Source organism: Jaculus jaculus, chromosome 14, assembly GCF_020740685.1.
Source record: "Jaculus jaculus isolate mJacJac1 chromosome 14, mJacJac1.mat.Y.cur, whole genome shotgun sequence".
NCBI lineage: Eukaryota > Metazoa > Chordata > Mammalia > Rodentia > Dipodidae > Jaculus > Jaculus jaculus.
The window spans coordinates 76,378,155-76,403,994 of NC_059115.1; the positions used below are offsets into that span (position 1 = coordinate 76,378,155).

Genomic DNA, 25,840 nt, shown 5'->3' on the forward strand with positions numbered 1-25,840 from the left:
ATTGACAACTTTCATACTTACAGACAATAAACCATGATAAGTTTCTCTCCCCACTACTTTCCCCTTTACAAATCTACACTCCATCATATCCCCTCCCTTTCTCCATTAGTTTCTCTTTTATTTTGATGTCATCATCTTTTCCTCCTATTATGAGGATCTTGTGAAGATAGTGCTAGGCCCTGCAGGGTCATGGATATCAGGGCCAATTTTTGTCTGGTCGATTGCACTGTAAGCAGTCCTACCATTCCTTTGGCTCTTATATTATTCCTGCCTCCTCTTCTGCATTGGAACCTGAGCCTTGTAAGTTGTGATAGAGATTTTTCAGTGCTTCTCAGCACTATGGTGCCTTTTGGGTCATCCCAGTGGTCACCACCATCTGAAAAGAGAAACTTCTCTAACCCAAAGTGAAAGTAGCATCAATATATGGGTATGAACATTAAATAAAGTGTTTACAGGGAAGTTTGCTGAGCATAATATATGCATTTATCCAAACATAGGCAGGCATTACACTTCTAATGCTCATGACATCCCCCACCAAAGGCTTTTGATTAGGTTTTCAGTACCAGGCATGTATTCCTTCCCACAGAGTGGGTCTTCAGTCCAATTAGAGAGCTGTTGGTTTCCCCCATAAAATGTAAAATTACATGCATTAAGCTGGGCGTGGTGGCACATGCCTTTAATCCCAGCACTTGGGAGGCAGAGGTAGGAGGATCGCTGTGAGTTCAAGGCCACCCTGAGACTACAGAGTGAATTCCAGGTCAGCCTGGGCTAGAGTGAGACCCTACCTCAAAAAAAAAAACAAACAACAAAAAAATACATGCATTGGCTTTAAGGGATTACAAAGAACCCTATTTTCTCAGATTTAAATTGATGATAAAAGCAACACTAATCACTATAGAATTAATATGAAGAGCTTTGAAAGATATACTGAAGGATTAGATATCATTCATTAGATGAACGTTTCTTTTCTTAAGTATTTCATTTATTTATTTACTTATTTTAGAGAAAAAATAGAGAGAGAGAGAGGAAAGAAAGAGAAAGACAGAACTCACATACCAGGGTCCCTAGCCACTACGAATGACATCCAGACACATATACCACTTTGTGCATGTGGCTGTACATGGGTATTGGGGAGTTGAATCCAGGTCCAGAGGCTTTTCATGGAAGTACCTTAACTGCTGAAACATCTCCCCAGTACCAGTTGAGTGCTTCTCAAAGTAGTGTGTGCAAAAATCACATAGGAAGCTGATTCGTACCCTTAGTGATTTTGATTTTGTCAGTCTTCCTTCATATGTGGGTAACTGGGATTAATTCTTAGGCCAAATTCCTCTTCTGCAAAGTGAGAAATATATTTATTCTCTGCCTCACAAGTTTGAAAGAAGTCTAAATCAGGGGTTACATGGGACACATTCTTAAATATTATAAATGATATAAAATAGATTATTTTCAAGGCAGGTTATGCACGTATATGAAAGAAAAATTATACTTGCCTTTACAAAAAAAAACCCAGTATTTACTGGCATTTCTGGTTCTCTTAACCATGGGTAGTGTCTACTGACTATTAAATTACTGACAATTTAGAAAGTTACAAGTTTTCTATTAACACACATAATATAAGAAATGGCAGATCTGGACTGCAGTAAAAGGTAGGCATGTAAGGATCATGGAGAATGAGTTTAAGTGGGATTCAGACAGAGCATTTTCCTCAACAGAGTGATTCACAGGAGGATGCTTTTCCTGGATGGTTTCTTCATAATATTGTGAGAACCCAGGTGAATTGTTTCTCTAGGAACTTTTTAACTTGTCTTATTTCCTTTCATTTCCTTGGGTGGCACCAAGGCATCTATCTAATAGCAGCTGTGAAAAATTTTAGAATTAGAAAAGATCTACTTTTTCCAATACTTACCTAGGAATTCAGGTTTCAGATAGTTACATTAAGTTATAATTCTGCAAAAATGCCTCAGGTGAACTCAGGTGTAAGTGTCTAAAAGCTCACATGGGAGCATTAAGTTTCTATTAAGAGACTCCAGTCAGGCTGCACTTCCTTCTCATAATGTGACAGCTAATATAGGTCAGTAATAGAAGTGGAAAAATCCCATGATCACCCAAAAATCAGATCAAGCCTGAAGGTAAAACTATCTCACAGTGAAAGAATTCACTGAGCAATATATTCTAAACAATAAGTCCCATATTATTACCCTGGGTGAATTCATTCACTACAGATTCCTTTTTGAGAATGTATCAAGATTTAAAAAGGTATAATTCACTGCGTTGCATAGAACATGATGACACGCTCAGAAGCAAAGCAAAGCAACTCTCTCAAATGACCAACAAATTAAAATGGAAAACTCAAAACTCTTTAGCAGCACTTCAGAAATAGCCAAAACAAGCAAATGAAATATTCCCTCTGACTCAGATATGAAAACTTCAGAGACATCTTTATCACAACTGACAAGGCCCAGGAAACCTTACAGAGAAAAGTGGCCGGTTAAATATGAGTGCTACTCTCATTGCTACAAAGAGAACCTCCTCGAGGGAGACAGCGACAGATACTGAGGAGACTAAAAATTCATCAGGGCAATAAACCGGAAGCTGCTGAGAGCTCAACACTAAGGGAGACCCTGAGGCACTCCCTCCAAAGCTTGAGGAATACTGTGGAAGAGTGAGCATGAGGAATGGAAGAGCCACAGGGTAGGAAGGCATGCTGTGAGGCATTGTCTGTCTGGGAGGAAGCAACTGGTACATTCATGATTTCCCAATGATTACTTATACCTCCCTCAAGGAGGACCCTCGTTGGAATAGGTGCTGGAGGAGAGAGGGCAATCTGAAAAATCTTCAGTATGTTCATTTACTAAATTCCTCATAAAATTAGCTAAAACTCCCCAATCTATTTTTAAGCATATTCAGTATACATTAATAAATAGCTATAGGGGAAGATGATGGCTCAGTTGACAAAGAGTTACATCCCTAGGACTCATGTTAAACTGCAGTTTGTAATTCCTGCGCTAGGAAGATAGGCAGCTCTTGGGACAGCTGGTGGAGCCTACTTGGCGAGCTCCGGCTGGTTATGGACCTGCTTGAAAGAAGGTGGACTGGTACCTGAGGAATAACACTAACATCTGAGGTTGTCCCCCCACAGAACACCCATGCACCGCCCCCTCCAGCAGCTTTGGGCTGAGGAGATAGCTCTGCGGCTGAAGGTGCATGCTGTCAAGAGAACCCACGTAAAGGGCAGGTCTAACATTCAAGAATTCAAATCACAATAATATATGCTTATAAAGTTCCATGTCGGAGTTATTATTAGAATCAAAAAGACTAATTTTATCTACTACTAATTAGCCCTGGAGGCACCTACCAACTTTGTGATACTCCAGTGGTTCATACAAATGTGGACTGAGCTTGGGTAATGGCATGTAGAACCAGCTGCTCTGTGCCCAAAGTCAAGCTGTGTAATTAAAAAGAAGAATCATGTGGTGGAACTGAGGCATCACGGGACGTTTACTTTGTAGATTATGTGTGTACGTGTGTCACTTGTCCAGGGAATGTGTTTTGCTGAAATAAAGGTAAGAAAATGATTGCACTAGCTAGAAAAACTGTGTTTTATTTTCAAAACAATTTTCATTTTGATAAGAATGATGTTAGATAGTTTTTTTTTTCCACACCATTTACCTAGCTCTTCTCTTTATTCAATTATTTTGCAGTGATAAGTCAAATAGCATTTGGTTTACTAAGGATTGTATGGTACCAGTTGTTGAAATCAGAAGTGATTTATTGCATGCAAAATGCCGTGTATTAGGTCTAATTAATTATATTTCTATCAGACAGTAAATATGTCTATACATACTAATTGAAGTTTAGCTATTACACAAAAAAGAGATAAATTCATTTAAAAAGCATAGCTACAAAGGACATTGTTAATAAAGAGAACATGGAACAAACTCTATCTCTTTGTGGTTGTGAAAAATACGTGGAAAACAAGTACTTCTGTGCTGAAGAAATTAAACACATACACACACACGTCAACTTTGCCTAGATATTCAAGTCCTAATTTTAAAAATTATACATTATTGCTTTGGAAAGATATTTATTTTAGTGGAATATTTAGGCTACTTCATAAATCCAAGGTATTCCCTCTATAGCTGCCTGTGGTAAATTATTCAATGCCAATGAACAATTTGAAGCAGTCACAAACAGTGGCTGGCTGGCAGCTTGTGCGTGGATATGGGCATCTTCCTGAGGATGCCCACTCTGTGCGTCTCAAGCTCCTTCAGCGTCAGCCCTGTGGAAAAATCATCACCGTAAGCAGGGTGGATTTAACAGTAGTCTCCTCACAGGTTTATGTGTTTAATTAGCTGACAGAACAGATGAAACAGGACAGGCTGAAGAGAAAATAAGGTGAGAGAGTACAGTAGAGTTCTTATTGTCAAGCGCTATTAATAACAAAATGAAAAAGAGAATTAACTGTAGCTTTTACATTTTTTTAGAGATGAGAAATTTTATAATACACCTGTCTATAATAAACTAAAGGTCCCTCAAATCATTCTGCCAGGAATAAAATTGCCTCGCTTTCAGGCAATCTGTGTGAGTTCAAGTCTGTGAAGCCACATTGAAAACATAGGGATAAGGTTGTATTCCTAAAGATGGTGAGTGAAACTGAGGTTAGGCTAACCCCAGGTTTCATTTTATATTTTAATCAATAAATGGGAGCTCAGGAAATATTTTCCATGCACCACACATCATGTACCCAGATACATTTATGTTTTGGTGAAATTCTTCTCTATTTCAAAAACACACTTACTCAGGATAGTGTGTTTCAGTATGTATGTATTTTCTATCAGACATATCCATTGCTAACATGTAATATTAATGGCCTGTACATTATATTAAATCATGAAAATACTCTTCAGCCGGTAGCCTTAAAACTTTTTAAAACTTAAAACTTTTTTTTAAAACAATTATGAGTAATAAAAAGTTATTTAAGAGTTTAAGCACTGCTGTATTTTACATGGTCACTCTCCAAAATAGTAAAAATGAGCTTTGTCAAATTCAGAATCTATTTAAATCTCTTGAGTCCTAGCATTTTGATTTGATTTGAGCATGTGGGAGTTTAATTTCTTTTCAGTTTTTTTTTTTTAAAGAAAAAGAACGGAAAAAATGCCCATATTTAAGGAGGGAAATAGTTTTGATAAAATTGGGGCAAAGATTTAAGAACTCTAGTATATCAAAGTCCTTACACAATAGAAGTTTTCAGTTATTGAAATGGTAACTCAATAATATACAAATTCTGACTTCCACCTTGGGAAGAAATTCTTGGGAATCTGTGCAGCATTTGCTCCAGGTTCAAAAGCAGATGGCAAGTAGGCAAAACCTCTCTCATCCAAATAATAATTCTAGATTGACTTATAGGAACTGTTGCTTAAGACCCCGATTTTTGTGGTCTGCTCTGAACCCTCTCATACTTGAGATACACAGGCCTCATGGCCCTGAGGTTTCCACAGCTGGAACATCTAGTTTTGCCTAATCTGGAGTGTTAAGGACTATTTAGGGTGAATGCCTGTAAGACTACCCAAAATTCCTTCATCAAGAGAGCTTATTGGGGGCTGGAGAGATGGGTTAGCTGTTAAGGTGCTTACCTGAGTTTGTAGTGGTATGTCTACTTCCTCTCTCTCTCTCTCTCTCTCTCTCTCTCCCTGCTGTAAATAAATACATAAGAATAAAATATTTTTTAAAGAGAGCTTATTGGATGCTTTTATGAGCTAGTGAAAAGCTGATCCACCAGTAAAAATTCAAGAGTAGTTTTAAACACTTTTGGCCAGAGGGAGCCAGTCATACTTTGGAAGAAAAATGTTAGTTGAGGGAAAGAATAAATATTCTAAAAGCAGCCTTTTTCAGACCAGGAAAACACTTGCATCGCCTGAACTCATTTGATAGCAGGAGGCCAGGGTTTTCAGAACCAACATGAGAACTGGCATGTGGTTCGGTAGGAGCTCAGTTGCATGTACTGGGTAGTATAATGCCTCAATACTGGATACCGTTACACTTACGTTCCCTGAACTAGTTTGAAGCAAAGATGGGAGGCATACTTATGAACCTGCTGGACGTCATTAGTTAAATACTGATACCCTCTCCACAGGACAGTCATAGTGTCCTTGCAAGCCCAAGTGTGACAGAGCTTCCGAGCCTTGGGGTGAGATTTCCTGTCCACAGATGGCTACTAATTGCTTTAGTAGGAAAGACACACCTTGTCCCTAGCAATATGTGGCTTGATTTATTGTTGTCTTTTTTAAGCTCAAGGGAACTTTTTTGTTTTGTTTTAGATATAAGATGGATTCAAACCTGACTCACATTCTTTCTGCCTCAGTCTTTCCAGTGGGATTAGGTATGTGCTACTATAAATGGTTTCAGTAGTCTTTAAAATATAGAAAAAGTGGCTTTTATTGTGGGAGACAGGATCTTCTCTGGTACTTTACTTCTCAGAGGAAATGCATTATCTCATTTAACTCTTGTGGGTCTGAAGTAATGGACTATTACTCGTACAGGTGAGGATTAATAATCTGTTAAAGGCAACAAGCTAACTGGAGACATAAATGTAGGGTCAGAGTTCATGTTATCTGACTCCTAGCCTTGTGCCATCTGTAACTACTTTCTAAAACTTTAAAATTGACTTTAGCTAGTAATTCTTTTTTTTAAATATTTATCGAGGGTTTAATATATAAACATACTGTAGGGCTGAGGAGATGGCTTAGTGGTTAAGTGCTTGCCTATAAACATACTGTAGTTTGATCCTATTCCTATCCTATTCTTTTTTACCCCCCCCCCACAACATCATCTATTAATTCCATTTTGATTGTCCTAATTCAGTTTCTCACATTGCAAGTGGTTAAGAACTACACAAAACTAACCTCCTCTGGGCATGCAATGAACATCTGTAACACCAGCCCTCTGGCCACAGTATTGACAGTGCCAGTGATTGATTGTCAGGGAGTGATGGAGGGCCAGGGACTTTTTGCCTTAATTCCCTGTTTTTTGTTTGCCATAATCTCCCCTATATTCTTTTCTGCTAATTTCATGAATGTTACAAGAAGGAGAGCAGACAGGCAGTGGGGTGGGAAATAGCTTGGGTGATTCACAAGTCCCTGTCATCAAGATGTAAGCCAAGTGATTGTTTGAATTATGAGGATTATTTCAACTCTTTCCCCAATCTATTCTAATCCCTACTACAAGGTGAAGAGAGCAACACAGAACCACACTAAAGGACTGCTTACTGACAAGCTCCATTATAAGTAGGGCAAGAATAGGTGAGAACAAACAAAAATAAAACTCTGAATATAGACAAGGAAAGATGAGGAGAATATATAACTTTCACCAAACTAGGTCTGCCCAGATGTCCCTATTATAGAGATATTGCCTAGTATTTTTCTTCAGTTTTCTGTTTTGTTAAATATATTTGTAAATATTAATTTCAAATAATCCTTAATGGCATACATATAACAAAACTTTTAAATTAAGAACCTGAAGCTACTTACTTAATATCTGTGAATTTCTACTAGATTATAAAACTAAATAATAGTTACTTAAACTTTATAGTTGGTAAGCATTCATGGACCCTTAATTTTTTATGAAAAACAGAGCAAATAATTGAAAGCCTACATTAAAACATGATTCAAAGCATAAAGAAATTGATATTTGAACATTTTTATATCAGCAAACTGCTTTACTTTAATTAACATATTTTAACATGATTAACATTTTGCTCCTCAAAATAGTCTACATAGTTACTGCCTTTAGAGATCTGGAAAATAAAACAAGTAAATCAATGAAAAAAAAAAAAAGCCAGTTCTTCACTATAAAAAGTAAATAGAAAATTGAGGCAATCATCTATATAATAAAATATCTAATTGCCAATATTTGCATTGATTGCATTTTATTCAAAAGAAGGCGCTTTTTTTTCCTCTAGAGAAAATTCTTAAAGTAGGTATTTTTCTCTCTTTAAGAGTGACATTATTTAATTATGGCACAAGCATGAAAGCCTTAGGCTGACTCACATAACATTTTCTTTGGTACGTCTATTTAAAGAAAGTCATAAAGGGGGAAATCGCAGCGTGGGGGCTGTGTGAATGACTTAAAAAATATCAAGTAAGAGACTTTTCCTGAACACAATTAATCCTTAGAAACAAATACATTAAATAGTTGAATTTGAGAACTATATTTCCATATATTCCTAAGATGAATTTCAATATTTAAAACTAAACTCCACAGTATTTACAAAGAGAAAAACTAATGAAATTATTCTAAGGTTAGTTTACTAACAAGTTGATTGAAAAAAATTGAAGCTAAATACCAAAAAATAAATGTAAAAAGTAGAAATATGAGTGTAAATTATACCAAGAAAAAAAATGTAAATAAATGTTAGCATTTACAAAACCATATATATTTTTCCTCTATAAAGGGACGAAAGAAGAGAAAAGACACCTATGTTGCTTTAGACTTTTAGTGAGTCCCCCCTCCCTACTTAGAAAAAAAGAACAGGAAAAAAGCCTAGTGTCTCTTTCATTGTACACTACACACAACACAGCAGTTTGTGACTTGTGGGAACTATTTCCATATATCCCATGATATTAATAGCCTCCTTTGTTCTTGACTTCTGATCTTTCCTATGTAAGTGCTAACCAGAGTCTACCCTGCTTAGTTCCAAAGGTCAGACAAGATTGGGTGCATCTGGGTAGCATGGCCATAGACTAAGTCTCAGTCTCTCTCTCTCTCTTTCTTTCTCTCTCTGTCTCTCTCTCTCTCTCTCACACACACACATACACACACACACACACACACACACACACACACACACACACACACTTTCTCTTTTTCTCCCTGTCTTTCTCGCCCTCCCTCCCTTTTCTTCTCTCTGAGCGAATTGTCTTGAAACTACTTGATCAATTTTGAATGCGCCATGGAGCCCTTGGCATTAAGTTGCTGTGTTGGTCCTCCACCAGCTGCTGCTATTGGATGCCAGAGACATGACAATGGGTACTGACACTCTTGTGAATAAAAACAACTCAAATGCATTCGTTAGCCAACGTGGAAGAAGGAAGGAAGATCTTGGAAGCAAATCAGATGGGTATTGTCAACTTAGCTCTTGGCTTCACTACTGGAGGCTGTGCATCGATGAAATGAGGGACACAGATGAGCACAGACCCAATACTGATGTTCATTCGTGCACCTCTGTGGGAGATAGTCACCAAGCTCCCGTAGGCCTGGTTGAGAATAAAGAGCACTAGATGAAATGCTAGGGGAAGATGACAGTCATAGGTGTAGACAATCAACATAGCTAGTGTTTAGTCAATATAAAATTATTCTCTGAGCCTTCAATAGTTTTCTTACATCCCATAGGATTTCTTTCTCTGAGCCTTCAAAAGTTTTCTTACATCCCATAGGATTTCTTTGAAGCCTGTACATGCTTAAGTTTTGTCCTGTAAGAAAAGATTTCTGAAATCTCTACTATTTTTGTAAAGGTACGGATTGTACATAAGGCAAAGTTAAGTTGAAAAAGAACAAGATGAAATGCTTCTTTTTGAAACAAAAATATTTATTTATTTGTCTGCAAGCAGAGCCAGAGCAGGGGGGAGGTAGGAAGGGAGGGAAGGAGAGAGAGAGAGAGAGAGAGAGAAAATGGATCAATATGGGTGCACACAGGCCTTTAGCCACTATAAACCAAACAAACTCCAGATGCACGCACCACTTTCTGCATCTGATGTCACGTGGGTACTGGGGACTCAAACTCTGTGGTTAGGCTTTGCAGGCAAGTGCCTTAATCACTGAGCCTTCTTGCTGACCTAAAATGGTTCTTGAAATGCATTGTTACTGAGGATATGTGGCTGCATGAAGTCGTCAGAGTAACAGAGCCACAAAGCTACAAAAGCGAGTTTTGTTTCCAAACAGAAATAATAATTCCCAGCTGGGCATTGAAAATGTATAATCATTGCCAATAAATAATAAATACAACATAGAACTAAAAATAAATAAACGTAACATATAACTAAACATATATTTATTTATTTGTGAATACCTATACATTATTATAACAATTTATACTTGTTGCCAAGTATAAATAAAAACAAGTATACTGATCATTTCAATAGGAGCCACTGTCAAAGTAACACTAGTCATATATGATCAAGAAACAAGCCTCACACAAGCAATGTCTTTTTCATTATTGGTATGCACCACAGATATAGACTAAAATTAACTGTCAATATCATCATGAATTATGCACATGGCAAATGTTCCTCATAAAAGAAACAGTTTGCTGTAACTTGCTCTCAGATGTCCAGATACCTGAGTTATTATTGGTAACATAATGATTTACATGTAAACAAATGTTCTTTGCTCCATTTCTTTAAAAATATACCATCTCCTATCTAATTACCATTTCACATAGCTGAACATGGCAGCATGTTGCTTAGAATGGCTGCAACATGCTTGGAAATAAAGTTAAGATGACTGGAAATAATTCTCAAATCTATTATTATTATTATGTTGCTAGGACCATTCTTTTTTTTTTTTTTTTTTTTTTTTTCGAGGTAGGGCCTCACTATAGTCCAGGTTGACCTGGAATTCACTATGCAGTCTCAGGCTGGCCTGGAACTCATGGTGATCCTCCTACTTCTGCCTCCTGAGTGCTGGAATTAAAGACATGTGCCACCACACCTGGCTAGAATCATTCTTTTAAGCGAGGAAGCAAATTGTTTTTGTTTGTTTTTGAAGCAGGGTCTCACTCGAGCCCAGAGTGACTTAGTACTCACTTTGTAGTCCCAGACTACTTTGGAATTCACAGCGATCCTCCTACCTCAGCCTCCTGGGTATAGGGATTAAGCTCATGTGCCACCATGCCCTTAGGAAGCCAATTTTTGTCCTCTGGGGTTTTGCTATCACTTAGTTAGTAAATCCAAGCAGAGGTTAGATCAGACCTTTGCAAGCTGAAGCTTAAGTTTAGCGCCAGCAGTGAAAGGTTTACCATCTAGACAGGTGTAGCCAGACATGACCGTGCTAACAGTATTAATTGCAGACTTGCATTGCCTAGACCTAGTACAAGATCTTAACGCACAAGGTAACTATGGCAGGGATTGGGGTAGGCAACAGGTATCACATAGTGACTAGAACCAAATGTGTAAGCTGACTTCTCTGCAAATGTAGCCATAAAGTAGCAATGGGACCCTATCTATATAGAAGGCCAGGGTGTGGAGTTCAGCTGCAAGTGAGCACGATCTTAGGCAACAGATAGAGGAAGTCTATCAGGGGGTTCTGTGCCTTGATGTTTATTGTGGAGCTGTGCATAATTCCATCTGCAGTTATGGATTCTGTCAATTGTTCACAGATTGGCTTCGGTTGCAAAGGGCATTCATGAGAACCAGAGTGGCTTTCTGGGACAACTGTGCTATGGACAAAGACAGTGATGGTAGCTTAGATGAAAGAAATACTTCAGAAATCTCCCGATTAAACAGAGTAGAAGATCAGAGGTAGCAGTGGTGAGAGTCTCTTTCCAGGTGACAAGACACAAACTTCAATAACGGAGTCCTCTGCCTCCTGATCCAGACCCAACCTCATACCCCAGAGAAGGAATAGGATACACAAAGCAGTAATTCTGCTGAAAGAGGAAAGATTCAGAGTCTAGTATGGCTAAAACTTCCTGGTAGAAAGGAAAGATTTTTACCAGGTGATTCTAAGAAACTGCCATGTGTCTAATTGACATCTCTTAGTGAATTCCCTTATAGACTATACAGTTTCACTTCAAGGGAAATAATGGCAGACAAGACCACCAATAGAGTTTCCTCACACCTACATTTTCCAAAACAAAATTTCATTAGACTTAAGCAATAACTCAGAGGGAAAGCATATGTAAAGATCTCTTCTTTCCAGAAACATAAACTCTAATACCAATGAAACTGGTATTAGAAAGCAGTATTTAGGTCCTTTCCCTCACAGGAGAATCCAAGAGCTAATCATATATATTAGGTTTTGAACTGAAAACTCTCTTACTGCACCACAAATGATACCGTTGAAACTAGGTTGTTAGAGGTACAGGCTAGCCTAGGGTGCTAATAACCACCCAACACTTGTGTAGAACTCACCAAGCCACATATTGATATGGCAATGTTGAACAGTTGCTAAATTATTGTGAAAACAAACAAATAAGAAAAAAGTAAATAAAACTAAAAGTGGGGGAACAGGAAAACCTTAACACTACACCAAAGAGAAGCACAGGACATTTTGTACTCAGCCAACTGAAGAAACCAGAGAATGGTTCAGATGCTATCTGCACACCTCAGATAATTGTCTTGTATTCTCCAAATTCCTCTCCAGATTCCTACTCTTTAGTCCCAAATTTTACCTTAGTAACTGTGTAAGTGTGTCTGTCAGTTATTTCAGCATCTTAGGGGGACAGGAATCCAGAGATGTCTGACTTTGCTGTTGGAGATTTTATCAATAATCTACCATTCTTTCCCAAAGTGAATGCATCCCATAACCCTATAAATTGATGTAATCCAAAGTGGAGGTTTATGGTTTTCCCCTGAACCATAAAGATTAAGCATCAGATTCTTATATAAAGCAAAAGAAAATAAAATGACCCAAACGACTGATATTCTTTGTTTTGTTTTCAGCCAAAATTGGAGGAAGAGCTCAATAAAGACACTTTTTATTTAAGAATCAAAAGTTGGGAGAACTAGTCTCATAAAGTACAGTGGACTCAGGGGCCCAAGAGTGATCTCAAAGACTAATTTCAGAGCAGCAAAAACTAAAAATAATTTCTCTTATAGATAAAACCAGCAATTGAATGGGAACACACAGTTGATCTTAAAAGTCCTCCATAACACAATATGATGCATAAAGCAGAGATCAGCTGGTCACACAAAAGACAACAGAGAGCCGGGCAGGGTGGTGCACGCATTTAATCCCAGCACTCGGGAGGCAGAGGTAGGAGGATTGCCGTGAGTGCGAAGCCACCTTGAGACTACATAGTGAATTCCAAGTCAGCCTGGACTGGAGTGAGACCCTACCTCAAAAAACAAAACAAAACAAAAAACCAGACAACAGGGTCACCCATCACCCATTAAGTACAGAAATTCCGAGCAGGTGTTTGATGCAGTCTCAAGGTCATGATGTTGATAATCTCACTTTGGACATCTTCACAGAGAGAGGTAGAAGAAGTCCCTGAAAGTTATAAAATTGTATTATTGAGTTATATGAGGAGGCATCATTGCTAAGACAGAGAAACTTGAACTCACTTTAATCTTTTCTATTGTAATAATTAGCTCTTAATGATAAGGAACATCAAGTTATACGCAAAGATTCCAGACTAGGAATAATCACATACCAAATGCATCAAGTAGCTATTTCGATGTGATAAATTATTATACTACAAAAAACAGTAGAATTTCAAAAGGAAAATATATTTTATAAGCATATAAAAATAGACAAATTCATTGAAAAAGAAAGAAATTAAAACTTGACAAGTATACAATGCTACCCATTTGAAAGTGTTATAAAGATTTATAACTAAACCATATTAAGATTACTTGATGAGTCATTTTATCTATTTTTAAATATAATTCTCTGAGCAAGGGACTTATGATTATTTGTTTGACCATTTTGTATTTATTTATCATAATAGAGAGGATTGAGTTCCAAGAGGTGCCCACGATGCAAGTACTCCACCATAGAGTTTACCTTACAAACATGATTTTTAAAGTGGATATATATGTATATGTGGTGTGTGTGTGTGTGTGTGTGTGTGTGTGTGTGTGTGTTATTTATAATCATTTTATAAATTTGTGTGCTTGGGTACCTAAAATTTTTTCTTAACTTTTAAATTACCTAAGTATAGAATTCACATGTGCGGTGAGTCTATGTTATTTAAGAATTTAAGAATATTAATTTTGATCTATATGTTAACGATGGTCCTAAATTTTACTTGGACATATCAAGAAAAAAGACTTTCTACACACCAGTCCTAGTTCCAAATTGAGTATGACCAGGTACCATAAGTGTCCAGTTTAAGATCCATTTAAGAACTACAAAAGAAGGAATTTAATCTTTGATAGGAGTGGCGGCAGAGGTTCACATTATAGCTATTCACAGTATGTGCAATGGGTTATTTTAATTAAGTAAAATAAGCATCATCAAAATCAAATGCTTCTAAAGAGTCCTGCTACGGGTCTCACACTCATTGCAATGATACTTCCTGTGCCCAAACCAGGCTTGTATGGGAAAGCACATACACATGTGTGTGCATGTGTAAGCCAGAGCTTGACATTCAGTGTCATTCTTACTCACTCTCTAGCTTCTTTTTTGAGTTGGATCTCTTACTGAATCTGAAGATCACCAATCTGGCTATCTTAGCTAGCAAGCCCCAAAGGTTCCCCATCTCTCCCTCCTCAGCACTGGAGCTGTGGACATGTACTGCTCACTCAGGATTTGTATGTTGTCTGGGTGCTAAAGGTCAGGACTCAGGTCATCATGACTGTGTGGTAAACACTTTAGCAACTGAGCCATCTCCACAGCCCCAGAAATACTTTTTTTTTTTGGTTTTTCAAGGTAGGGTCTCACTCTGGCTCAGGCTGACCTGAAATTCACTCTGTAGTCTCAGGGTGGGCTTGAACTCTCAGTGATCCTCCTACCTCTGCCTCCCAAGTGTTGGGATCAAAGGTGTGCGCCACCACACCCAGCTCAGAAATACTTTTTAAATTTTCTTTTATTTATTAGAGTCAGAGAGAGAGAGAGAAAGCGAGGAAGAGAGAGAGAGTGCATGAGAATGGGGGTGCCAGATCCTCCAGCCACTGTAAATGAACTCCAGATCAGTGGGCCCCCTTGTGCATCTGGCTAACATAGGTCCTGGGGATTTGAACTTGGGTCCTTTGGCTTTGCAGGCAAGCACCTTAACCACTAAACCATCCCTCTATCCCAAGACTACTTTTTTAATTAATGGGAAATTCATTATCCGGCAAAGAAAGTTATGAGTTTCAAAAAGGAATGTAAGCAAGTATAACAATTTTAAATATTTCAGTTCCAGAATTAAGTGTGAGATATGACTATAAAACGCACTTGTTTCTTTTTTTAGCATCTAATAAACTCACTTTGAAAGCATCCACAAGAAGATTTTGAAAAATAAATGTTTTGAACTATAGAATGAAAAGAAGGCATTGACCTCAATGAAATATGTATAGATTTTCAAAGTAAGGACTAAAAATATCTCTGGTGGTCAATAATTTGTAAAAGGGGACAGAGGAAATGTGTTGGTGACTGATTTTCCAATGACTTCTCCAATGGCATCTAGGACTGTAGCATAAAGACTGTTTGGCTATTTGACTTCTCAAATGCCATCTAAGAAAAGGGCTGGCATTATTGGATTGCCTTCAGAGATGTGACTAATTTAGCCTATGCTGGTTGAGAAAATTAGCACACGTACTTTGGAAATAGACTGAGCATGAAGTGGAAGGCCTTGCGTGAAGGGAAGGCCTCAGCGTCTGTAGAATTTGTCTCTTGCCTACGCTGATGAGGCTGAATGTACCACTGGTCCATTTAAAATGTTCTGAAGTCCTAAGTGGAAAACTTCACAAAACTATTCTGTACTGAAAATAAAATATCTTAAATCTTCTATAAAATATAATTAGGATAAAAAGATAGTTTTTTGAAAGAGAAGAACACTCACATGTGAAATACCCTATTTTTGTATTTAACTAACTTCAGAAATGACAATTGAAAGATTTTTGCCAAGATTTGTCCCACTGAATTCAGATGTAATAGCATTATCATTATGAGTTACGTATCTCTGAAAAGAGATGATTTGTTAATTCAAAATAACAATGCCATTTCACTGAAAAAAATTTCAATTAATAACAGCATTACTTCACACTAAATAAGATTCAGCTGTTCTTACACACAAATAACATGATTGATACATATCACTGGGAAAATCATTATTGATGAATGAGATTATAATAACAGTTGAAAATTGACGATTTGCTGATTTAATTTAAGACATCCATTCAATTTTTATTTGATGTCTATTACATAAGAGTTATTGAGTTAATCTTTATATAACACAGAAAGGGGTTTGGGGTTGTTTTTTATTTTCTAGAAGAGAATAGTACTTTAAATATATATCCTTATATTTCCACAAGTTGGCTTTTGGAAAAATTGAGGAAGACTAACATAGATTCTATTTTTATTTAGTACTTTGATAAGTGAGTCAGTTAAGAAAAAAAAAGACACGATACATGGTCATACATGGAGAGTAAAAGTTATGAAATAGGATGCCTTCTGTGTGCTCATCAGTTTGAATAATTGAGTACAATATGTGCCAAGATTCTTATCTGCTACATAGCTCTACTCCAAATTGAAATTATTTTTATAGCATGTTTAAGTGAAATAAATAATGACTTGGGCACAGTGGCTACTTGGTCATGATTAATAGAAACATGAAGTTTCAGCTAGAGACTAGAATTCACTAAGAGATCATAGAATGTATAATTTGATCATACAAGGTTGCACAATACAATGATAAAAGAGAGTTAAATTTAAGTCCTAAGGAGAGGGATATGGACTGAAATTGTCATGAAAATTTTATGTTGAAATCAAAATAATTTCTGACATGTTTCCAATCTTTAAATGTAATACAAGAGAAAGTATTCAGGATAGACAACTCTAAATATACAATATTTAGAATATATGAAAAAGAAAACTAAACCAATGTTAATAAATTTGTTTTTATAGTATCTTCTTATTAAATAGAACTATTTAATTATAATTTTTGTAGTCTACTTAGAAGAGTTAAAAATCACAATATATTTGAAAGTGAAAAATAGCAAGTATACTCTAAGTACATTACAAACAATATTTATTGCAATTTCAATGGTCAGTTAACTCATGTTTTAGCTAATTGCCTAAGAGAGGGAAGTCTAAAATTGCTCTCTGATGCATGACTTAGAAATGTCCCATACATTAAGCAAACAATTCCCAAGTTTCTTTCAGAGAGCACAAATCAACAAAGGAACTACACAAAGCAAAATATGTGCAACAAGAAACACTCTTTTGAAAATATCAAATGCAGTGACAATAACATTCAGCAATAGATTTGTCACCTACCACGTGTAGCTGATATCAGGTAACTTAGGAACCTTTAGAGAGCTTGAACCAGCTTATGGCATGTGTGAAAATGTTTGCACAGTATTATAGCTTAAAAGCAAATTATAGTCTATCACAACTTTTTACAAGTCAAAATGCTTTAAAATAACAATTGGATATAATTATCTAAAAGTACTAGGCATAACTTAAAATGTTTGCTTTTCACTGAGAGTAGAGCATTAGAAACATGTGGAAGTAGAAATGGAAAAGAAAGATTTATAAATCATAATTTTGATATGAAATGCTCAAGAATGTTAAAATAATTGTAACTCCTAACTTCAAAGTTCAAACTACCAATTTCAGGAAACCTCATGAACAGAAAATATTAATATGTAAAGATTAATTTTGAGTAAGTTTTATATAAGTAATATATCTAATTTAGAAATGCCATTACAATTCTAATGGAATAAAAATATTATAGAATATGAAGAAAAAATTTTCTCTAAAACAAAACAACTTTCTATTTGTTTATTTAATATGGTTATTGTACCCAACTTAAAATTTTTATTTGCTTTGTATAGCTTGGAGAATCAAGATTCAATGGTGGGTTTTAACAAGGACTGAAACTAAGGACAATTGGCGAAACAAGGAAATAAAATCTTGAGCATTCATTTCTGTTTTATTTTTTTCTAGGAAATATTATTTTCAATACCAGTTTTAAAGTGATTAGTACTCTTTTTCCTATCAACTAAAAAATGAACTTGCCAACATAAATATGACATTGAAATTTCTGTTTACACTTTGTTCAAGTCTTTATATTTGCAGTCTTCTAGCACAATTATAGTTGCCACAGATTTTTTTCAAATGTCAATCTCATTTCATGTCATGCTGTTTCTATAAATAATTATTTGTCTTTAACTGAAAATTATTTATTTTTGACATGAAACTAACAATTTTAGTTTCTGGCTCTTTTATCTAAGATAATTTTCAGTTGTGACACTATCATTTTTCTTTTTTTTTTAACCACGCAACCACAATTTCTTGCATAAAAGTTGTTCTTACATCTAAATATTTTCTTTATTTCTGTCATTTCTCTCTTTTTTCTTTCTGCCTTCATTTCTTATGGTGAGAATAGTTCTTGCATCAAATAGTTGCCTATTTGGCAGAAGAGCAAGCGTCCTTACCTATAGGCAACTAATAACAAAAATAAAAACCATTATCACATGAGACATATTTAAAGTAACCAGTTTCACTCCAAGTAAGGCCTGAAAACCAGGAGCAGAAGTTATAGCCTGGCACATAAGTTTAATTCTTGTTTGGGATTTTTTTTTTTTTTTTTTTTGTAGAGTATCTTTCTAAAATGCAGTCTGTTAGCTTATTTTTTTTTTTTTTAAGGCTGACAGTTAATTAGCACAAAGTCTTATTACAGAAGTCTCCTTTAAAGCAGATATATCCAAGTTAGACTGAAGTGATTGTCATAAAGGGGTTGTTTGCTATGGCACTCACAGATGGCAGAAAAGACAGCCCAGGAACGCAAACAGCCTGATAATCAAGATAGCCTTAAAATATGGGTGAGTTTTCCCTTTGCATTCTGCCAGGAATCTCTTTTCAAATATCTCGGGTTGTTATGTCCAAGTGGTTTACTTTAAAGCAGCTTTGTCATCAAAGGGGTCTCAGAGTCAAGAATAATTATGATAATTACCCAGAATTGCACCCCCCAAATAATCATAATAATAACACTGAAGCCTAACCAACTACAATATTGTTTGTGCAATACACTGCTACATTCAAAAAGATGCAGTGTGAGACAGCTACGATTCCATTCTTAGCTGACAAAGCAACTATAATTGTATGACTTTCTGGGATAATGCTTTAAACAAAAGTAAATAGTTAAAAAAAAGATCCCCCCCCCCCGCCATAAAAAAAGGATTGGAAAGCTTAGCTGTGTTTAGCGCCCATTGATGAAAGCAGTGTTCTCTGATCCATGCTGCTATTGTTGGCTAGAGTTTAGCCCCCTCTCAATCAATATCTAACAGGGCATGATTTAATAAGGTTTTATAATCTCCAAAAATGAGGGGGGGGGCAGGGTGGTTGTGGTATTGTCATTCATCAAAGGGGGCCTTTCAGGTTTCTTTGCTTTCACCTGCTGGGACCCATTTGGTCTCTTTCAAAGAGAATGCAGTGACGAAATGAATGAGAAATGCTAGAATAAGAGCCCCTTATTCTGCCCAATAGTATAATCAATGGGTACTTGTAATCCCTATTGTACCGCACAGAGGTAGTTGTAAGACAATTAAATCTCGCTTCTCAGGCAAATGATTTTGGTAGTTAACCTGAAACAGCCAACAATATTGAAGAGAATGAATGCATTTGAAGCAATGATGTAATGGGATACTGCCTAGCCAGAGAACTATGCATGGGTATTGACATGTGTGTGTGTGTGTGTGTGTGTGTGTGTGTTTATAACAGGGCTTCATGTGCACAGTGTTCATGATTCTTAGTCCCTAAATATTACATGATAAGTGACAATAATTTTACACAATTTCACAATCTGCCTTTTAAATTCCTATCTTAAATGAACATGAAAATATTCTTATTTTGCAATATTATACACTTTAAATTGTAGTTTCATAAACAGAAAACATTTACATAGTTAACATCAGTTTGATGTGACAACCAATTTAGTTTTAATTTCATTTGCATTAGCTAAATTCACTTTCATTTTTCGTCTGCACCTTCAGTGCTTAGATGTCTAAAGGAGCCTCATGTAGATTTGAAGAGATGCCGGTTTCACTGTGTCTTCTTGTCCACCTTCAATTATGGAGATTTCGTGTTTTGTTTCCAGTGTTGTTTGTCAGGAAACATCTTATGGTATATCCCCTTGAAGAAGGGATGAACATATAAACAGTGATATATTTGCACAGATTCCAAAATTCTAAAAGAATTTGAAGAAACATCATCCTGTTTCTTGAGAAGTCCAGTGACCACGGATGAACATTAAATGTAAACTAAATGGAGGGGAGACTATGGCGTCAAGTACACGAAGATGAGCTTAGTTCAGAATATTTGAAAGGTAGCAAGTTAAATCTGCATAGTCCATCTTACATTTCATTTATTTCAAAAGTAAATGCTAGCATCTATATTCCATCGCTAAAGTTCTCTGAGATGCCTCAATTCTTTTTATTTACAGAAGCTTCTAAAATTCCCAACTTACTCCCAGAGCAAACTCCTACTTTTAATTATGCACATTAGGATGTAGTAAGCACACTTTTCTATCTGGAAGTGTACATTCCTTTATGAAGAGAATTTTCATGAAAACCCTGGTTGATTTGGGAGATCCGTAACCCAAAAATATATTGACCCAGACACAGAAATGTCACAGACATGTGCCCTCACACAGTTGCACAAGTATTGTCATCATGTTATGCAGACGTGTGGGTAAGTTTATAAATAAAATGTGCTCTTCATTCATGTGGCTCCACATAATCCCTCAATTATTCTGAAGCTCTGAAAGACAACTCTTATTGAACTAGAAATCATGATTTTTTTTAATATTTTTGTTCATTTTTTATTTATTTATTTGAGAGCGACAGACACAGAGAGAAAGACAGATACAGGGAGAGAGAGAGAATGGGCGCGCCAGGGCTTCCAGCCACTGCAAACGAACTCCAGACGCGTGCGCCCCCTTGTGCATCTGGCTAACGTGGGACCTGGGGAACCGAGCCTCGAACCGGGGTCCTCAGGCTTCACAGGCAAGCGCTTAACCACTCAGCCATCTCTCCAGCCCAGAAATCATGATTTTATATGACTTCCAAGTGGAAACACCTGGAACTGGAATTCTAGATACTTGTAGATTTTTTTTTTTTTAATGTGTTATTTTGTGTGTGTTTTGGTCACAGGGAAATGAACAAGTTCCTCAGGAAAAATAAGATTGACCTGAATCAAATGGTGTATTCCTCTACAGTCTGACCTCACTGCAGGTTGAATTGAAGCACGTGCCACCTCAGTACACTTCCAAGCAAGTCTAGCTAACTTGGGTAACCCAAGCTCAAGACATGTGAAAGACTCAAGGTTAGGTGTTTTATTGCTGGGATAGTCTTCACAAAAATGACTGTCAGAGGCCACAGAAGAACTATGTCAAGAACATTGAGCATTACCACCACTAATCTGAGTGTGGGGGACATCACGAAGAAAAACATGTCATTGTCTAAATGGACGAGGGAAGGAGGATGGGGCAGTAACGGGGCCTTCAGTTGTTGGTTGTTTCTCTCCCTGTGATCCACATCTGCACCAGGAAGAAGCAGTTGTACTTTTAATACAGTTGCACTCTATTACTTGGCTTCTTGTGGACAATTAAAAAAAAAAAAGAACTGGCTGTGAACATCATGTGGATGAGGTTCGTTCTCCAGGGTTGTTTGCCTCCCCATCTCCCACACTATTTTCCTGGTTCTATAGCAAGTCTTAGCCTTGTTGTCTGATTTTCTATGGAACACTGAACATTGTTTTTCCTAGCCAACTCAGCCAGTGCTAAGTGCCATGCGATACAGATCAATGGGGCATCTACAGCTGAACCAAAAGGACAGCGTTGTTTCCATTACCCATGCGAGTGAGAGTGCTGCCTAGTGGTTAAAGCATTAAACTGGGTGTTGAAGTTTGTGATGCCTTAAGTTCTAATTCCACCAAAGCCATTCGATTCCTGATGAAGTTGTTAGCAGATATATTTTTTTTCATTTTAGCACACAACAATATACTTTATAGGTCATATACTTGGAGATATATGCATCACTCAATCATTCATTCAATAAATGATAAAAATCTGCAAGATTGATGAAGAAAATTTAAAACATATTTGGTAACATCTAAATTATGCTGTTTCAACTGTTCAAACAGATTGATTGCTCACATCATAGTTCACATATTTATTTTTGTTTATGTTTCAGGCTGTTCTTCCATCATCTTGTCTGAGTTCATTCAGCAATGACTTCACATTCATACAGATATAGATACATTTGAATATATATATATACACTCAGTGAAAGTGGAACAAGGGCTTATTTTGGTTCTGGTTATCTGCATTTCCAAAACAGGGTACATCTTGTTTCTTGTGAGCCCCTTACCAGGGCCATTTTAATGAAATGTAATGAGACTATAGCCATTATCAGGACCAGGTATGCATGGTCACTCCTAAGAATTAACAACACACATGAACCCGTCATTGTAGTTTGGGGCAAACAGCTGTGTGAGGTTATGTGAGTTCTTGTGTTCATATGAGAAGTGGAAAGAAATGTAGGTAGAGAAAAAGAAGTTACAGAACTGTATATGAACTCAAGCTAGCCTTTAAAATTAGGATAGGCTCTCATATCCTATTTCTTGCTCAGATTATCTGGATTATAATTGATCCCTCCTCCTTCATCTTTTCCTCCTTTCTCTCTCCTTTCCCCTCTTCCTTGACCCTAGTACTTTTCTGAAGAATGTCACATTTTGTAAATAATTCACTCAATTAAAAAATCAGAGGAGTAAAGAAACATTGTTGTGGGTGTAATCAAGGAATGCAGGTCCAATATTTCCTTTACTCCAACACCTGTGGCTTTCATACACTTTACATTATTGTTATATCACTTAAGTCTGTCAGACACTGTTATCCTCAAAAGCAGAGAGGCAGTCTTGTGGTTGACCGTTGGTGAGAAATTAAATGTTCCCAGAGACAGCAGAGCTGCAGGAGTGTGAGGTGGTCAGCTGTCATGGTGGCCATTGACTAGAGCAGTGCATTGTGGGAGGAGGTTATTTGAGAAAAGTTAAAAAGTGGGATTGTTTTATTGTTAAACTAGTTTTCTTGATTTCGGGGAAAGTTGACTAAGTTTTTATGAACAGGATAAATGAAATAGCCAGCAAAAATGTGGGACTCCTTCCCTAAGTCAATGGTGTTTTTTTTAAAACATTCCTTCTATATTTTGCAAATTAAAGAAAGAAGCATTTTAGTCATCTTAAAATGTTAGCAGTGTTTCCTGTCAACCATATGCTTTCTATGGCCTCCTTTGAAAATCTTTTCCTAACTTGTTCCAATTTAAGATTCTTATTTTAAAAACATAATTCAAATTTATGGTATTCCAAACAACAAAAGGGCCATTGTATGCTTTTTTTTTCCCAAAGAAGTGTATTTATTTGATTAACAGCTTATAAATCATTGACAGCTCTCTGTTAATCTTGCTTAAGGAAATAAAGTGACCATGGAATCTTTATCACAGCCTATAAGAAAAATTTGTGAAAAGTTTAGGAACTTATGTCTCATGACTCACTGATTTCACATGTGCTACATACAGTCACTAGGGTAAGTGGGTTCATTAAGTATCTTAATAGCTTAATTATTAAAGAATTTTCATTAAAATAAACCAACCCATTTTAAGATAAAAAAAACTTCTAAGAAAAACAAGACATAGTTTAAAAAAACAGGCATTCTGTTATTTAAATGAATCTGGTAAATATTTTTGTGTGTGTGTGTAGTTATAAACACACCAATGCTATAGAAAATGAATTGCTAAATGAGAATATAATGCATTATTAATCACTTAGAATACTAGTTAAACCTCGTGTGGCTACAAATAAAATTTGAATTTGGACTTGTCTGCATAATTTTGTCTATATAACTACAAAAACTCTTGCAAAATTATTTTCATTTTTATCTTTGATTATTTTACATAAAATAGTACTACATTTTGTCAAACTTTGAATATCAGACGAACAAACAAATAGTCTATGTCTCATACCTGTCACTCTTTGCCACAAACACAAGTGTCCTTGTTTTCCACCTTGCCGGATAAAAAGGTCATTCATTTACATATGGGTTAAAATATTATTTTTTGTTTTGTATTTTGTATCAAATTCAGGGGCCTGAACCTGGGCTGCTGGGTAAGCATTCTACCACTGAGTTATATCCCCAGCCAGAGACCAAATATTTCTATTAAAACATTTCTCAAAAAAGTTTTCATTACCATAATCAATTACAATCCATTATGAAGCTTAGAAAAATTAGAAACTGCTACTTTTCTGCAAAATTTTCAAACAGAATGGACACACACACACACACACACACACACACCCATGTGGGTTTTCAACCTGAGCAACTATATATTGAATAGAAGAAAAAAGGAAGGAAAAGAAGAAAAATACTAACCTCTCAAAACCAGTTGAAACCACGCTTCAAGAAATTATTTTGGAGTGTTGCAGACCAACACACTTTATATTAGTTTGCTTGAATTATATCTCGCATGATCAACTGGTGAACATTACTGTGAATTACACAGAGATTACATTCTGTTGTAAGTTGCGTCACAGGGGAAGCTAAGTTGCCGGTACAAAAGGCTCCTAACATGCTACCTTCATTTATCCATAGATCATCATTCACTGCATCTTAAGCATAAGAACTTTTGGAATTATATCCAAGGTGAGAAGTATGATGTTATCAAAGATGAGGACAAATTAAAACATGACTCATCTCATACATTAATATCACAGATTAATTTTTATTTTTATAAACCAGGACTACACAGTTTTAAAAAAGGATGTAACGCTGCCTATGAACTGAATTTTACCAAATACCCTTTGGTTCTCTGCTATTTACATTTTAAAGAGGTATGATTACATTGCTGAATCCTTGTTTTACTAAATTACTTAATTGGATATCCTGATAAAAAAAAAGGTCTGGTTTTTATAAATTTATGGAAATCAGAGCTAAGAAAATACTTGAAAAATGATACATCTTACTCTGAGACACTATGCAAGGGGGGGGGCAGAAACGTTTCAAGAGTGGATAAAGATGAAAAACATGCTTTTAAAAATCTTTCAGATCATTAGCGGGTACGATTTTATATCAAAACTGTACAATGCATGATATGTATAAACATAGCTGTATCAGTAGCACATGAAATAAATTACGCACTTCAGTTTGCCAATGTGTAATACCGTTTTTGATCATATGTAAATTTGCCGTGAGACTTTAAAAGGAATTTTAAAAATATACCTTAACTACAGCAGATTTGTCATTCATGCACTGCTGGGCTTAGAGGCCTAATTTTACCTCCTTGCTATTACTTTAAATTAAGGCACTTATCCAAAAGATCAAAACAGCTTTTACAATGGACATTTTGTGAAGGCAGATAGTAATGAGGTCTGGGGGAATATGGTAATTGTTCTTGTTGGGAGATTCAGGGAGGCCGAAGTGTGATGCATATTGGGAAACTGGAAGCCCACCAAATGCAGAACTATATCTCAAAGTTTGGGACGGATTAGAGAATGCCTTGTGATCAGGAAGAGCTCTGAATCAAGCAAAAATATTTCATTTGGGGAAGGAGTAAGAAAGACGTTTTGATTTTCTTTGCTCTTAGAGGATATTAAAGGGGGTGGTAGCTTCCTTTCTGATAGCAGTTTTAAGTCTATATTACAGCCCTTAATGAGGAACCCCATAATATCAGATGAGGAAAAACAAAGGGAATTCTTGATGGGGGGAAAAAAAAACCCCACACAACCAAGTAGAAGAAAGATGACTGAGAATATGCAAACTTGCTCTCAGTTGTTTGACAGAAGAGGCCCAGCTAGCGCAGCGGGATCTTTTCCCTCTAACTACCTATTAAGAAGGCCGCATAACAAATACCACACAATCCCCCAAAGAGCTGAAAGGTAAAGTTCTCAGGAAGCCCTAGTCAATACTGGGATGATTTTTACTATT

The 25,840-nt window shown here is 36.4% G+C and overlaps 1 long non-coding RNA gene across 3 annotated transcripts in view; it reads right to left on the reverse strand.

The window, feature by feature from the left end:
• LOC123454766 overlaps window positions 1–24,457 on the reverse strand; it is a 100,124-nt gene extending 75,667 nt beyond the window's left edge. For all 3 annotated transcript variants that reach the window (XR_006633474.1, XR_006633473.1, XR_006633472.1), the window contains exon 1: window positions 24,290–24,457. This is a non-coding gene — a long non-coding RNA (uncharacterized LOC123454766). The remainder of the gene's footprint in view (window positions 1–24,289) is intronic.
• Window positions 24,458–25,840: the final 1,383 nt, after the last annotated feature.